Raw genomic sequence first — 14,857 nt, forward strand, 5'->3', positions numbered from 1 at the left:
TATCATGTGGAAAATCTTGGTGATATTTCTCCTCTTTTTCATATAACCCCAAAACCCATATTGTTAAATGACCAGTGGTGAATGATTCCCAACCTGTCAATCGAACAGGATTTAAATGATAAATGATAAATACAGTTGATTTATAAGATGATAAATACAGTGTTGCTTTACAGGCATTCATTTATGGAAGTAAACTTTGCCCAGTGCGCAAAAATTAGGGTGGATAATTTCAGGCTTATATTTCATGCATCCCAATTCTTAGAACTGTTGTCTTTTAAAATAAAATATTAAAATGCTGTGATTCTATAAGCATGTCCTATTCAGTGGTTCTACTGAATCATTGCAGTAAATATTGATTTAGGAGAGTAAGTCTCCCGAGATAAAATTAGGCACTGGGAAACAAACTCCAACCTACAAAAACAAAATCAGATTTATTTAAAAGTATAATAGTGCTTGTATTAAGGCTTTAGAATGATGATTTTCTGATGCTTTATTGAATATTTTTGTAGAAAGCTTAGCACTGCAATGATATCTGAGGTAGGTTATTGGCTCTTCAGGAATTCAACTGCTCTGATCTGTCGTGGTCTGCAGATGTGACTTCTTGGATACAGTTTTGAGGAAAAAGGTTTGGGTTCTGCATCAGGATCATGCTGCCCATCACATTTACCAGCCGCGTCCAGAGCTCCCCTGACAACAAAACCGGGAAAAGATTATTATAAACTTGTTCTAGAGGGGTTACTTTTCATCCACTGACACATAAAATGAGCAAATAGTTTAAATTTTCATAAGTGAGCACTTAAACACATTATTAGGCTTTGTTGAATAATTTTAGTAGTGATGTTTTTATACTCTCTGTTATGAGCAACATAAATGTGATTTTTTTTTCTTATGAAAAAGGTCTTTTCTTCACCAGTCCTTAATATATATTAGAAATGGGGTGACAAGTCAGAATAAAAACCAACCAAGCAACTCTCAATTTCTGTATGTAGTGAAATAGCTCCTAACCAGCATCTTTGCTTTTAGCCTACTTTTGTCTGCCTACAAAGAACTTTACTTGTCAAGAATTGTAGGTACCTACTCTTCAAGTGGAAAGAATAGCTGGCCTCCAACCTCCCACAGGGAGAGCTGAGAATTAAACAGATCTCTTAGAGAACCTAAGAATGGCTTTAGCCCCTTCAGCAGCTGAATAAGGTTTTATAATAGAAGTGCAAACGCACGTGCTGCAACTCTCGGTGAAAAGCTGTCATGATATCACAGTATTTGCAATCTAAAATTCAGCTTTCCCAGGCACCCTCCTGCACTTTATAAGTGCTTCTGATGCACAAATAATTTCCAGCATAGCTCCCGATAATTCTCGACAAATTGAAATCCTTGACAAATCGAAAATTATAACCTCCCATTACGAACGTGAATTAAATGGGTGTGCTGGAAGCTTTATTTTCAGGACACAGTGTACAGCAGTATGGGCAGGGGCTGTCTCAAAAGAGCTACAAAATTGCTAGCAGTGAACATTACACGCCGTAGGCAGGTTTGCACCTGGCTGACTCCACTCGGTGGAGTTCCTTGTGTGTGTGTGTTCTGCTGGGGATGGGAACCTTTGTAAAGGCACACGAGTAACAGCTACTGCCAGTGCCAAATTCCCCAGCAGGAATGGTAACAACTTCTGAGCTTTATTATTGCCCAGGAGAAATAAACACTGCTTGGGGCACATAGGTTTGTACTTCCAAGGCAGTGTCAGCCACTGGATGTGAGTGTGAATCGTGGAGTTGTAAGTCAGTGTTTCCCACCCGGAGTGCTGTGAAAGCCACTACCCCAGCACCACTCATCTTTCCAAGGAGATCTCGTCACCCAGTTCTTCCTGCACATTTTCCCCCTCTTCTCTTTGCACTTGCCCTTTTCTTCTCTGTCCTTCAATGACACAATTGCATCTCCCACACTATTCATCATAATTTTATATCCCTTTCTTCTCCCTGCCCCTTCCCCTGTGCCCTTCTGTCTCCACAATGTGTGATTCACTGGGGAATCCCTTTTCTCTCTTTAGTTTCCCTTTCTTCACTCCAGCTGCCCTGAACCTTTAGTTTCTCATGTCCTTCTGGCCCCCTTTTGCCAAGGGAGGGACTGTGCTGAAAAGATCTGCCTCTTTGAAAGGACAAGAGATAGTTGCTGTTCTGCCTCATGCCTCAGAGCCTGCTTTAAGAATGCTGTTTTCTTAGGACTGAGGCATTTAAAACATACATATTGTATAAAGTCAGGAGTACGTCTAACCCCATTACGTGCTCATACCTTGTCTTCTGTCCTAGCAGTTTAAACTGGGCAAAATTTCCATTTATCCGCATTGTGTCTCCCCTTATGTTTCCTGCTTGGTCTAGCTGCAGTTTCTGCTTGGGCATTTGCAGCCAGAAGTTGAGGGAGCATAACCTTGATTCCTGCTGTCCACCCCAGGGAGAGGAGAGGTGAAGCTGTGACCAGAGTGACTGCACAGAGGATTCAGTCAATTCCCATCCTCACACCTTCCCACTCCTCCTTTGTTCCAGGAACTCTCCAGCTGTCTCTGTGTTTACTTCTGCCTTCCCTGTGGCATCTTCTTATAGGCTCTGTTCCTCTTTTGTATGCTGGAGAGCATGTTATCTGCAGCCCTCTTTTCTTCTCTTCTGTTGGACTGGGCATGCCTAGGCTCCCTTAGAGCTCTTATCCTGCCGAGGCAATGAAAGACGGTGCATTCATTGCTTCCCCTCTTTCATGCCATCCTTAACAACACCAACAGCAAAATCCTTTCCATCTCAGCCTTGCTCCTCTGTGCAGTTTTCAGCTGATTTTTAGTAGGCCTGTGTTTGTCATTTGTGAGATTGGCTGCACAAAAACTGTAGGTGTAAAGTTAATCAAAAAAAGTCTGTAAACATTACTTCAGTCAGCACCATGATTTTTATAAAATGTTAAGTTAAGCTAGCTGTCCATATCGCAGGTGTTGGGTGGTACCTGGCAAGGCTTTAATTGCAAGGTTAGGTTCCTAGGTCCTTTTCCAGGTGAGACACTAAAGACAAATACCCATGAAGTTTCAGAAAGGAAAAGAAGAGTCATCTCAGACTTGTGTGTCCTACTATAATACTCAACAAGATTTTTCAGAGCCAGACGAAAGCATGACAAATTGGTGAGAGGAAGGGTCAGCCCGTTGCAGGGGAAAAAACAACCCACAATATTTGCCCTCCTGGCTACATTCATGGACTGACTGACATTCCTGCTGCATGACAAAGAGGCTTGTCTTCCCAAGCTGGAAGGAGAAACAGCAAGAATGTGGGAGAATCGAGATGGAGCCAAGAGCATGGTGGAAGGATTTAAGAAATAAACCCCTCCTTTATGGAAGAATCTGGGCTACCGATAGATGTCCGTAAGGAAAGTGGTGGTGAGGGAAACAAAACCAGGAAACATGTCAGGAGTGCTGAGAGGAGGCAGGACAGCAAGACGTGGGATGCAGGCTCTGTAAGAAAACATGTGTAAGATGTTGCTTGTCTGTTAAGGCTTCTGTGACCTTTTACAAGCCTTCAACATAGACATTGCTGAATCCTCATTGATCAAGTTTCCATGCTCTCAGTTTTGTCCTCTTTCTACCTTTTCTGGGCTGTCTGAGATGCTTTGGCATCACAGAAGGAAAGCAGCCCAGTTTATGGCTTCCACCTTGCAGTATTGCTGCTGGACATGCTTAATCTTCTACCAGTGCTGACAGTTTGTCCTATCAATAGCCAGAGGTGCCATTTCTGGCATGATAATGGTGAACAACTGTGGTGGTGTGACAAAAAAAAAAAAAAATTAGCTTCCTGGAGTCTTTCTTCCATGCACTCTTAAGAATCTCTGCATGGCCTGACCGGCTCCCTGCATGTGCTTGACAGAGCACAAGTGAGTCATGGGGTTAGAGACCACATATGGTAAAATAAAGCATCCCAGCTCCCAAGAAGCAGAGAATAAGGAGGGGTGTACAGCACAGGTTGTGCTGAGGAAGGTTCAGCTGCATTTGAACCTGTTCCACTTTCACAGTATATAATGGCTAAGTGGGAAGGCAGGTTACAGTGGGTATGCAATCACCATTAAAGCAACACTTGCAAGTTCAGCTTATGTTCATCTTTAAACAAGGGAGGGCAGCAGCTTTTTTGATAGCTGGTGTCAACTGTCTCACACATCTCTGTCTCACCTCTCCTCCCACTCCCATGTCCTGAGATAGACACAGCCGTGCCTGTCTGGAGGAAGCTGGGAAGGAAAGAGGTTGATCATTGGGCTTTCTAGATTCCTTATTGTCAGACCCTCAAAAATCTGCCTTGACAGTCCCTCATGAGCAGCTTTTCTCCAAGATGCCATAGGAAAGCTTTAGGTTTGAAAGACAAACAGCTATGGGCATGCATGGAAACATACCAGGCTATGCCATCTGAGCTAAAGGATCCTTCAGGATGCTCGAGAGTTTGGTAATATCAGGATCATGGTTGTCCTTGACAATGTAAGCCTGGAAAAGTATCATCAGTTTTGTGCATGTCCTCCCTGAGAGGCTCAGTTTGTTGTGGCAAGGCCAGTGTGTGGTGTTCCCTGTGGCTCTGAACAAGTCCATCATGTACATGCAAGTGGCTTATCACGAAATGGACTTCTGCTTTTAATCTGACGTAAATTCTGGAAAATGCTTACCCAAGTAACAGGCAAATGAAAATAGAGTTATGATGGACAGTTTCAGGCAATCGTAATATAAATGTTTATACCACTTGGCATATATCTAGAAATACATTTATTTACATTGCAAGTGAAATGAATCAAAGTGACTGGAAAAAAGCTTGTAAACATGGAAGTAGCTCTTGAGATCTGCAGCAAGATGGACCAGTGGAACAACAGAAGGTTTTCTTAAACTTATTGGCAATTGGCCCTAAAGTAAAAAGCTACAATCAATAGATTTTAACAGTTTACAGACCACGATAGAAAAATAACCAAAACTTAGCATGGCTATGTGCTCAATTTCCTTGTTTACCGCAAGGCTCTATCTTGAACAGTCACATTTCAGCTCTATATTTAGGCAACATTCATGGAGAGGAACCACAATATCCAGAGCTCCTATGATCTGCACGTTTCCCAGGGAGACCTCGGGGAGCAGCTGATGTCTTGTTTGCTCTTCCAAAGAGAGTAGCTCTGAGCCCCCTCTTTCCTGCCACATCCTTCTGAGAGAGGCAAAGGAGGACGTTTCTTCCTCACACACCTTGGGACGTGCCAGGGGCACCCTCACAGGTGGATAGTGCTGCCAGCGTTGATTCTCTGCCACACAACCCCATAAACAAGCTGCCAAGAGCTGCTGGATGGAGCTGAAATTGCATGCTGCAAAATAAGCCTGAAGTTGAATCATTCTTGAGGTAATGTACATCAAAGAAGGAAATGAAACTCCTCTCTAGAAGAGTGATGTATTTGCTTATTGTCTGAGGAACTGAACACTGTGAAAAAGGAAAGCAGAGTCCGTAAAGTGGTGTTGTATATTCAGAGGTTAAAACTTGCCTCTTACTGACTGTAGATGTAGTGATAGAAACCATCCCTTGGTGCAAGACTGAATTTAAAATGAAGGAGTTGTTATGATTATATGATAAAAGTCAGTTATACTGAAAGTGAAAGCAAAACCCATAAAGGATTTACATGAATCCTTCAAGTGACATTAACCTCATGAAAAATCTGCTTCACCTCATCTGCAAGTGCTTCAGGAGCAGGAGGATTTAGTGCTGAGGAAACACACAGTTATTTAAACTCCCCCTTCAGCAGCTGTAGATGGGTTTGAAACATCCTCATGTCCCCTCAGGGGCTCCTGGATGAAGATGGTGATTTTGGTTTTGGTCCTCAGGGGATGTGCACTCTCACCACCCCATTGAGAGAGGCAATCTGACTGCTGGGACTTTTATATGGCATAGTTAACACAAATAAATCAATTTAGCAAATGCTGCTTTTCCCTTTTCCCCTAAATGTGTTCATGGATCCTATGAAGCACTCACAGAGGTCAGGCCAAGCAGCTGTTGCCCTCATAATTTCCCATTTTCAGTCACACTTGACAAAACTGTGGTTTTTTCTCTCCTCTTGAAAAGACTAATGTCTGATGTCTGCTCAAATTTACTAAGTAAATAAAACATTGGGTGGTGTCCCCGTGTACATTTAGGAGTGTAAAAACTGGCAAAGTAGGTTTGTTTGAGCTGCTCTAGACTAAGGGCAACCATTCCCATAGCACCCACCTATTCATCAGCCAAAGGGCCTCTCTCTAAAGGTAACATATATTCTACCATCTGCATTTGGACAAGTGACTCTCTCACCCTTTACCTTTTATTCCATTTGACTCCTTCAAAGACAGAGAAAAGATTATGATGATTATTTGCTACTAAGATTATATTATAATTTTAACCTGTTAAATATAACAGGTACTAATACTATATAACATAATTGTTACAATTATAAAATATAATTTAGTATAATTATTATCAATATCTGAAAATGGAGCAGGAAAAAATTCTAGTATGCTCACCAGCAGAAAACATTTCAATGCCAAGCCTTTATAATAAACTGCATTTAGATATGTTCATGTATGCTTCAGCCCAGTGAAGGCCATTTGTTGGTTTTTCTCTTTGAAATAATACGTTTCTGTGTGCACCTCTTACCTGTACACTGAGTAAATGTAATGTCCATGAAATCTCAGGAATTATATAACAGTCAAAATTCAATTACTACAGATTTGCATTTGTTAAATTCTTTTTTGCATTGAGGTTAATCATTTAATGTGTATTCCTAGTCATCCTGAACTCATTGACAGCTTTTTAGTGGCTTCGATGGGGCTTGGACACCAAAGCAGACACATCCCAGAGAGATGAAGAAAAAACCCTTCACAGTAAAAGAAAACAACTACTTTGCTACAAGAAAAATGTTATCTATTACAATTAAACTTAGTATGCTGTAGGTAGAGATAATTTCTGCAAAAACACGGGCAGCTTCTACCTAATTTTATACCTATTTGATTATAACAATGTCTTATGAGTAGTATAGACCCACAGACATATTTTCCCTTTCTTGGTGGTGCTGTAGTTTAAAAGCACTCTGGTTTTGCACCTGACTAGCCAAAAGCATACACATTCTAATCTTGTCCAACAAGAAGATTGTACCAATTTATCTCAATCTTTTCTAAATTGGAGTAGTTAAATCGATACGTGTGTGTGTGCAGCTGAGGGTGTTGGTCTACACTCCTCTTTCAATTAACCTCTCCGGCAGCTGCAGCACATCCTGCCTCCCAGCCAGTCCCTGTGTATGCCTGGGAGAAGTTCAAAGACTGTAAGTAGAACAGGACTGGGCTGCAAACAAGGCCAAGCAGAACTGAAACTGAAGTCCCAATGTGTTTTGCTTATTGCTCAGACCTCCTTTGCAATACGACACCTCGCCGTGCCCCAGATTAGCAGGCTTGTCCCCAGGGACTGTTTGAAGCCTGTTTGATAGTCCACATTTTCTAATGCTGTTGAAATACATTGCCCTTTCTAGAGGTGCAGTGCAGAAATAATTAACATTTACCAAATTCTAGCAACAATTTGTCTTTATAGGACCTGAGCTTAATAGCCACCTTTAAACTTCTGCTTGAAGTCACCTTTCCCTTTAGGATTCAACTAAACCAACATTTAAGCAGACAGATGCTGACACTCCCATCACTCTGAGTGGTTCTGCTCACCTCCCAGCATCTTGTCCCTGGACTCCTGGTTTCTTCATGCTATTGTAAATATTTTTGCAGTTCCTCAAGGAACTCAAGGTGCTTTCAACCATATCAGTCTCCTGATTCTACTTTGCCTTGTGGATATAGAACCAATTTTGCCAGGAGAGGGGAAGAGAATGGTGGTTGGAGGCAAGGGAAGAGGAGGACAACACCTTTCAGTGGCTGTGCTGACTTGGAGCATTTGTCAAACAGTCCACCCTTCAGTTCAAACTTTTATTTCACATGATGCCTCCTCCTAAGGAATTCTTTGCTGATGTTTGTCATGTTGACTAACATGGTGGCATCTCTCCCCGGGAGCTGTGTATGTCTGGGGCTGACTCTCACTGCCTGGGGTGCCATGTAGCATTCCTGGTCCCTGGAGTTCAATGCACAGTTAGCATCAGATATTCAGTGATAACAAATGGGCACAAAAACTTTGCCGTGGCCTACCTGAAAGACAGGAGTAAACCAAAAGCTTATTTGGGCTTACATGTAATTGTAATTAAACCACCAGCACACTAAAGTCTCAATTCAGTTGAAAGTTCTTTGATTACAGCCTGTAAAATTTGTGCCTTCATTACAAACTCAGCAGGCCCAATTAATCTGCAATTATAAACACTAATAAGTGCTATAGGAAAGTCAGGACAGCCTGGGGGATCTGGGGATGGCAACTGCTCCTGAGAAGGATACAGATGTGCTGCTCCAGGGTGGAATCGATCAGAAGCTGCTACCAAGCAACCTGGGACCTGAGAGGAATCTCATGGGAGGAGAGGCAGGACCCACATAACCTCATCCTCCAGAGGGAGAAGAGACTGCTAAGGGCCTCCCAACCACGGTCTGCTCTGAGCAGAGACAGGGCAGCCCCAGGGAAGCAGAGCAGAGATGTGCTCTTTTCCTCAGGGCTGCCAGAGAACAGAGAGTGGGGGAATTTCTTTGGTTAATACTCTTTCAAGTTGGATTTATCACTTGCTTAGGTGTAAGATAAATTGGGACATCTCATTTAAAAAAAAAAAAAAAAGGCCCCAGCCCCTGGCTTTTTGTTGGTGTCTTTGGATCAGGGTGTAGAAGTTGCAATGGTCATGAAAATGACTGTGACAACAGAAGTCTCTCTGACTCAGCATGGTCTTTGCTCTCACACCTGCCTTTTTGTTGAAGTCTTATTTGAGGTCCCTGGGATATGACTTAGGCCTGACTCAACTGAGCTCTGGCTCTTGCATGTAGTTTTCTCACCAATTGCTTTGTTGGTCCATTGTTGGTTCCAGATCCCAAAGAAACAGGACAGAAAAAGGGGCCATCAAACTGGCAACTATTTCAAATTACGCAAAATAATCAAACTAACCTCCTTTTATAATGCAAAGGATGAAAAAGGTGTAATAAAGCAACAGTTACTTGAAAATATTATGGATTAATTGTAAATTAGTGTTATGTGCCCTCAGAAAACCACAATTCATTTTGGTTGAAGAAAGTTCTAGTGATCACTGCTGCTTCATGGCTCACCTGCTAGTTCTACTGTATTGCCATTTTGGAGGCAGGTGAACTTTGAGATGGCAGCCTAGGCAGGGTCTGTAGGCTGTGTCCTGTCACTGCAAGCTCTGAAGCAGAAGAGGCAGCAGATGAGTCCCTGGATTTTGAACTCTACCTGTTATTTCTGCCCTAGGGCTTCCCATGGTTGGTGGGAGCACATCTAGTGTATTAAAGGGCAGCATTTCAGAGGAAATGCTCTCGTGCTTTAGGAGGCTGAGAAGCAGAAGTTCAAGGTTGGACATGTTAGTTCCCATTACTCAAGGTAAGGTAAGTTGTTCTGAGCAAGCTTCAAGTGAAAAGTATTGAGCCCTGATAGAAAATTTCACCCTGGAGGTTGAGCCAGTCCCTGCCCTTTCTTGTCCTTCTGGCCTCATCTGTGCCTTCCTCCCCTCCCCATCAGTGCTCCTTTGATACTTATGTGAGCCAGACCAGGGAGCCAAAACAGCAGAAAGAACGTCCGAAGGGTGAGTTTGCCTGGCTCCCAGGAGGAGCCCCAGTGCAGGTGAGGAGGAGGAGGAGGAAGGGTGGGAACAGGTGCTGGGCACAGCAGAGGGGGAGCTTTTCAGCTGTGCAGAGTGGTTAGACAGGCTTCTCCATGGTGCCAAACCACACCTTGAGTTGCACCATGCCAGTGTGGAGCTGGGCTGTGTGGGCATGTGGGATGGGTTACCATTGCTCCACTGCCACTGCTCCATTTCAGTGTCACACTGTCAGTGCAATGGCCTTCCTTCCCATTCAAGGCTGGCATTCCCTACAGCCTTAAAGGAAGTGTTTGATTCACAGGTGAGTCCCATGAGCTGCAGGGGCAGACCTGAGGGGCTGAGAGCTCTGTGTGCCAGCCAGCCTGCAGCTGGGCTCCTGTCAAATACAGTCAGGGATGTTAAATGAGGGTTACAGAACATGAAGCACATGCTAAGCATGCAAGCCTGTGCAGCAGTGTTACAGAAGAGGCTGAGACAGAAGGACATTTTGGGACAAGACTGGTCTCCTAACTTTAGACGTTTGCAGTATAGACAGCTACACTGACACAGCTGGCAAGGCTCCCTTTGGAGTCAACTGGAGAGGAGCAGCCCTTTTAGGATGCAGTTCATCCCATCCTGATGTAGATATATGAAGCTAAAGGTGACAAATTCTTCTCTGAAATTTTAAAAAGGCAAAATTCTCCATAGGCAATTATTTTTCAGTGAGAGAGTCATGACTTACGAGGGCCTGGTTCTTTCTAGGTGACACTTCAGAGAGCCCATGGTGTCTTGCTGGAGCAGACACTTGGCCAGAGAAATCCCACCATTTCTCTCCCAGGGCCTGAAGGGTGAGGAAATGTGAGTAACATATTTATCCATGTTTGCAGAATCATAAGCACATTCCCATCCCAAAGCAATGACTAAAAATTGCATCAGACTGAGAGGGAAGGTAAGTGATGAAAGAAGGAACTGCATTCCATTCTCTGAAGAACAAAAAGCTTTTGAAAGAAGAAGAAAACTGCCACAAATTCAGCTTTGTTCTGGACTGACGCAGATATTTCTATGCGGTGTGATGCTGGCCGTTAGCATCTTCAGATGTATTTTTTTTTAATTTAGAAAAGTGTTATTTGGCTCCCTCTAAAGCCAAAGGTAGATGCTACTCAATTTTTATTCTGAACATCAATCTACATTTTGGGCTGTGTAAACCCTCGAGGCGATAATTGTTCAGAAATAGACTGTTCTATTCAGCGTGGAAGCCCAGGCTGCTGCTACAGAGTTTTGCCAGCAATGAGAACCTGCCAACACACCTCTGTCTCCTGGGGGCATAAAGAGGCAGAGCTGCCTCTTTGCTGCCAAGAGAAACCCCATGTGCAGGCACAGTTACGCTGGCAACACTGGCAGCACTCCTTCCCTCCAAGGGCTGGTGGCTCTGCCATGGCAGCGAGAAACAAAGGTTTGCCCGTTTACCTGCAGCAGGGATGTTTTGTCAGCAGAGTGCACAGGTCAGACTTTTCTGCAGCAGAAGTGGTACCTGTTGTACTTGACCTTGATGTCTCTGTGTTTTATTTCTTTCAGCATAAGTTTTGACTGATTGATTTCGACTCGCTCACTCTGGGGCTGCTATTGCTATTGGTGATGGGCTATTTAGCATTTTAATGGGAATAAACACTCTTCAGAGAGGTTTTTTAAACTGTCACATTTCTTCACAGATTGCTAAACTTTCCTGGCATTATCTTACTAGATATTAAATGTCAAATGACATTTATTCTTAATATGTCTGACATGCTCATGTAAGTGTAAAACATATGTTTAAGAACAAGTTCTTCTCCCTCCTTAAATTTGGGCTTCATCTGCTGTTTTATTTAAAGGAGGGGTCACAACTGACCATTGCATCATAATATTTACCTGGTTTTGTAAAAACCATGCAATCCTGTGACATTTTTGAAAGGAGGTAGGCATACATGCTGGCAGCTCTTTCCTCCTTAAAAAGAGTACATATCCCTTCGCTTCTGCTTGGGACGAGAAAACATGCAAAACAATGCTGTCATTTAAACCAGTGTTTGATTCTGCAAGGGTTAAGTGGTGTCATTACACAGTTTCACTTCCTCTATGACAGAGAGAGAACTACACTGTATGAAATAATTTGTTTATATTCCTCTCTTATTCCAGACAGAGTTACAAAGCACATTATTGTGACCACTGAGTCAAACACTTTCATTCCTTTTGCACAAAGCAATTTAAAATTAATTTTTTGAGAGGGTTTCCTTTTCTTGACCTCTTCTCCAAATGAAAATGATCCTCAGAAAATTTTGCATTAGATAAATAATTGGCCTGGATAAAAACCTTTGCCCTCTGGAAACATTTTCAAGTGTTTGGAATGATAAACTCTGTCCCTAGAGACCAGTAATCCAGCATTGCTGTGGTTCTGTCAGTGACAGACAGGAGAGATGTGTAAGTTCAGGTATGCATTCCAAGGGAGTACATTTCATCATCATGGCTGGGCTTCGCGAACGAAGATTTGGGAAGGGCTCTACCCACGTTTGTTACAAGCACACTGGTGGCTAAAAAGGCCAATATGAGATAGACAAGTCTGGTTGCAAAAGGCACAGCAGAAAGACTCCTTAGCTGGTATATTCTGCAAGGCACGGTTCTTTCTGCATTGCCTTTTTTCCTTGAGAGTGATCCTGCGTGCTTTCTCAAAAGCATCAGCTGCGTTATAGATGGTGTGTCTCCAGACCTCCTGTTTGGAGGCCAGAGTAGACCAGTTATGGTGATCAATATGGCCAAGGCTGGGATGTTGTTTCAGGGAGTCCTTGTATCTCCTCTTTGGGGCTCCTCTCTTGCAGCAGCCGGTGCCAAGTTCACCATAAAGCAAGATCTTAGGGAGGCGGTGGTCCTTCATCCTGGAGATGTGCCCTGCCCATCACAGCTGTGTTCTCATCAGCATGGCCTCAATGCTTGTGACTGCTGCTTGCTCTAGAACAGATGCATTGGTCACAAAATCTGACCAGTGGATGTTTAGGATTGTGCAGAGACAGCGTTGATGGAAGCGTTCTAGGAGACGCAGGTGGTGGCGGTAGATGACCCATGATTCGGACCCATATGAAAGAGTGGACAGCACTATGAGTCTGTAAACACTGATCTTTGTACTTTTCTTCAAGTGTTTATTTCACCAAACTCTTTTATGAAGCTTTCCAAAAGCACTACATGCCTTTGCTAACCTGTTGTCTACCTCCCCGTCAATCTTACCATCCGAGGAGATGAGGCTACCTAGGTAATTAAACTGCTGGACTGATTTGAGCTCTGACTGGCCAATGGTGATGTGGGAATGATGGGGGACTTCCTGAGGTGCAGGTTGATAGAAGACTTCTGTCTTCTTTAAGCTGACTTCCAGCCCAAAAAGCTCAGCAGCCTCAGCAAAGCAGGATGTTAAACGCTACAGAGCTGCTTCTGTGTGGGCAACGACGGCGGCGGCGTCAGCATAAAGCAGCTACTCGAAGGGAGTACACTTAGGCTACTATTAAACAATCACTTTGGATAATGTAAAGTAAAATGCTTTCAGAGTAGAAGTTTTATGAAGTCTATAGGCCTGTTGGATCATAGATAAATGACTGTTAAAGAAAAGATCAGTGACAGCTCTCAGCAGCAACATGTGAGACCATGATATAGGTAGATTCAGTCTGAAGCACCTGGATGGGGACAAGGTAGGACAAGAGGGGAAATCAAGGATGTCCAAGGCTAATTCTGGGCTCTGCTGTATGATGCTCAGGCTGTACTCTCTACTCAGTTGCATGGGAAATAGTGACAAAATCAGTGTCAAGCTACAAGAAGGTTTTTTAGGTTGCTATAAGGAATGAAAGCGGAACAGAAAAGTCAGGAAAAAGGAAAAGAGATGTTGGTAGCAGAAGGAATAATTTTTCTACTAGACTAACTTTCCTCTCCTCTGTAGTCTTCTTTGGGCAGCCCAGTCTTGCTTCAGGGACAGCTGTACAAGCTGTGCTTTGACACAGGTCCTTTTGCCTGACCCTTTTGTATTCCCCCCTACCTTATTTTCTTTAGCCAAAATAAGCAGGAAACACATCTGCAAGGACTAAATATGTATTTAAACAATGCAGATGATGATCCTGCAGAGAAAATGGTCTTGTTTTTTGACTCCATCACTCCTCTCCTTTGCCATGGAAGGCAATTTCCATGTGCTGTTTCAATGCTGCTCCTCTCCCAGAGTCTTTCCTCTGCCTGCCTTGAAATGAAGCCAGGCAGCACCCCAAACCAGGACAGCAGATTACCACTCATTTTTTTCCAGCAGGGATTTAAAAGGAAGGTGGGCAATTCATTGCACAGCAGGACTGGAAAAGGCTCTTCAGCAGGAGCAGAGGCATTTCACTAAAAATTTCTTGCAATGGAGAAACACTTGAATGTTCTTAATTTCAAGGAAACCGTTGGTAGTTTCTGTGGGTTATTTGCCGAAGATTTATTATGCCTGTGTATTCAAATAAAAGCCATGATATTTGCTTAGCAGCAGGAGAGCAGTAGTATGGGACAATACTCTCTTGCATCCATTCCCCAGGATCTGGCCAAAGCAACCTTTCCATGCACTGTATGAAAAAAAGTCCCCTGAGATAACTTTTCTTAAAGATATCACCTTAAAACTTTCTTCTGTTGTTTTCTCTAATGTTGTTACTTGTCTTCATAGTCCTTTTCTTAACTCATTTGCACCAATCTGCCTTTAATGTGCACAATCTCAGATGTGGAGGTTACAGACAGGTAGGAATGGAGACACTGTCATGTGCCATAAGCTTGGTTCCTCCATCCCAGGAATGTGCCTCCAGTTCAAGACATGCTCAATAGGCACAGATTAAAACTACTGGAGGAAGGAAAAGTTTGCTTAATGCTGGATGGGGAGTAAATATTGAAGTCCATATTCCATTCAATGGATGAGAGAAACCCCGAGAGCTTATAGAGACCCTGTGGAGGAAAAAAGCAGAGACATGAAAGACTGATGATTTACAGTTAGTATTTGAAAGACATACAAACAAATCCTAGTTAAGTCCCTCTGATAGATGAATCACTGCTACCAGTATTAGAATGTCAAATGATACTAGTATTCAAAATGATTGCTGAGATGGCAGTTCTTTCCTAAATCCCT

The 14,857-nt window shown here is 43.1% G+C and overlaps 1 long non-coding RNA gene across 3 annotated transcripts; it reads right to left on the bottom strand.

The window, feature by feature from the left end:
• Positions 1-501: 501 nt before the first annotated feature.
• On the bottom strand, positions 502-8,384 carry LOC113943916. 3 transcript variants are annotated; one of them, XR_003526621.1, is made up of 4 exons: positions 7,900-8,086; positions 6,234-6,337; positions 4,184-4,239; positions 502-687 (listed from the first exon to the last, which is right to left on the bottom strand). It is a non-coding gene; the product is annotated as an uncharacterized LOC113943916 (long non-coding RNA). The 3 variants fall into 3 exon arrangements; XR_003526694.1 differs by lacking the exons at positions 502-687; positions 7,900-8,086 and adding exons at positions 2,591-2,693; positions 8,177-8,384; XR_003526579.1 differs by lacking the exon at positions 502-687 and adding an exon at positions 2,591-2,693.
• Between the last annotated feature and the right edge of the window lie 6,473 nt (positions 8,385-14,857).

Source organism: Corapipo altera, unplaced genomic scaffold, assembly GCF_003945725.1.
Source record: "Corapipo altera isolate COAL_440 unplaced genomic scaffold, ASM394572v1 0, whole genome shotgun sequence".
Classification (NCBI taxonomy): Eukaryota; Metazoa; Chordata; class Aves; order Passeriformes; family Pipridae; genus Corapipo; species Corapipo altera.